This window comes from Labrus mixtus, unplaced genomic scaffold (genome assembly GCF_963584025.1).
Source record: "Labrus mixtus unplaced genomic scaffold, fLabMix1.1 SCAFFOLD_56, whole genome shotgun sequence".
NCBI lineage: Eukaryota > Metazoa > Chordata > Actinopteri > Labriformes > Labridae > Labrus > Labrus mixtus.
The window spans coordinates 377,501-379,000 of record NW_026870131.1 but is presented as its reverse complement, the minus strand read 5'-3'; the positions used below and the strand labels follow the sequence as shown (position 1 = coordinate 379,000).

The 1,500-nt window shown below is 42.8% G+C and overlaps 5 non-coding genes and 2 pseudogenes across 5 annotated transcripts in view; all 7 read right to left on the bottom strand.

The window, feature by feature from the left end:
- Window positions 1-53: 53 nt before the first annotated feature.
- LOC132962065 (5S ribosomal RNA) lies at window positions 54-172 on the bottom strand. Its single transcript, XR_009668049.1, has one exon. It is a non-coding gene; the product is annotated as a 5S ribosomal RNA (ribosomal RNA).
- Window positions 173-293: 121 nt separating this feature from the next.
- Window positions 294-412, bottom strand: LOC132962437 (5S ribosomal RNA). Its single transcript, XR_009668408.1, has one exon. It is a non-coding gene; the product is annotated as a 5S ribosomal RNA (ribosomal RNA).
- A 123-nt stretch (window positions 413-535) lies between these two features.
- LOC132962053 (5S ribosomal RNA) lies at window positions 536-654 on the bottom strand. The gene has a single exon (XR_009668038.1). It is a non-coding gene; the product is annotated as a 5S ribosomal RNA (ribosomal RNA).
- Window positions 655-777: 123 nt separating this feature from the next.
- On the bottom strand, window positions 778-886 carry LOC132961996 (5S ribosomal RNA; annotated as a pseudogene).
- Window positions 887-1,008: 122 nt separating this feature from the next.
- On the bottom strand, window positions 1,009-1,127 carry LOC132962060 (5S ribosomal RNA). Its single transcript, XR_009668045.1, has one exon. It is a non-coding gene; the product is annotated as a 5S ribosomal RNA (ribosomal RNA).
- A 121-nt stretch (window positions 1,128-1,248) lies between these two features.
- Window positions 1,249-1,357, bottom strand: LOC132961952 (5S ribosomal RNA; annotated as a pseudogene).
- A 122-nt stretch (window positions 1,358-1,479) lies between these two features.
- LOC132961857 (5S ribosomal RNA) overlaps window positions 1,480-1,500 on the bottom strand; it is a 119-nt gene continuing 98 nt past the window's right edge. Inside the window, exon 1 of the ribosomal RNA XR_009667991.1 lies at window positions 1,480-1,500. This exon is cut by the window's right edge and continues 98 nt beyond it. This is a non-coding gene — a ribosomal RNA (5S ribosomal RNA).

The window sequence follows — 1,500 nt, the reverse complement described above, 5'->3', positions numbered from 1 at the left end:
TGTGAATATGTCTCTATATGATAAAAAAAAACATATGATCAAAAAAATGAAAAAGCTTACAGCACCTGGTATTCCCAGGCGGTCTCCCATCCAAGTACTAACCAGGCCCGACCCTGCTTAGCTTCCGAGATCGGACAAGATCGGGCGTGTTCAGGGTGGTATGGCCGTAAGCCATTATTGTGTGCAGACAGGGGCCTTTTAAAGATGTCATGCACTTGATTCTGGCTGAATTTGTGGACATGTGAATATGTCTCTCTATGATAAAAAAAACATATGATCAAAAAAATAAGAAAAGCTTACAGCATCTGGTATTCCCAGGCGGTCTCCCATTCAAGTACTAACCAGGCCCGACCCTGCTTAGCTTCCGAGATGGGACGAGATCGGGCGTGTTAAGGGTGGTATGGCCGTAAGCCATTATTGTGTGCAGACAGGGGCCTTTTAAAGATGTTATGCCCTTGATTCTGGCTGAATTTTTGGACATGGGAATATGTCTCTATATGATAAAAAAAAAAAAATATGATCAAAAAAATGAAAAAGCTTACAGCACCTGGTATTCCCAGGCGGTCTCCCATCCAAGTACTAACCTGGCCCGTCCCTGCTTAGCTTCCGAGATCGGACGAGATCAGGCGTGTTCAGGGTGGTATGGCCGTAAGCTGTTATTGTGTGCAGACAGGGGCCTTTTAAAGATCTCATGCCCTTGATTCTGGCTGAATTTTTGGACATGTGAATATGTCTCTATATGATAAAAAAAGAACATATGATCAAAAAAAATTAAAAAGCTTACAGAACCTGGTATTCCCAGGCGGTCTCCCATCCAAGTACTAACCAGGCCAGACGCTGCTTAGCTTCCGAGATCGGACAAGTTCAGGGTGGTATGTCCTTAAGCCATTATTGTGTGCAGAAAGGGGCCTTTTAAAGATGTCATGCCCTTGATTCTGGCTGAATTTTTGGACATGTGAATATGTCTCTATATGATAAAAAAAAAACATATGATCAAAAAAATGAAAAAACTTACAGCACCTGGTATTCCCAGGCGGTCTCCCATCCAAGTACTAACCAGGCCCTACCCTGCTTAGCTTCCGAGATCGGACGAGATCAGGCGTGTTCAGGGTGGTATGGCCGTAAGCCATTTTTGTGTGCAGACAGGGGCCTTTTAAAGATGTCATGCCCTTGATTCTGGCTGATTTTTTGGACATGTGAATATGTCTCTCTATGATAAAAAAAAACATATGATCAAAAAAATGAAAAAGCTTACAGCACCTGGTATTCCTAGGCGGTCTCCCATCCAAGTATTAACCAGGCCCGACCCTGCTTTGCTTCTGAGATCGGGCGTGTTCAGGGTGGTATGGACGTAAGGCATTATTGTGTGCAGAAAGGGGCCTTTTAAAGATATCATGCCCTTGATTCTGGCTGAATTTTTGGACATGTGAATATGTCTCTATATGATAAAAAAAAAACATATGATCAAAAAAATGAAAAAGCTTACAGCACCTGGTATTC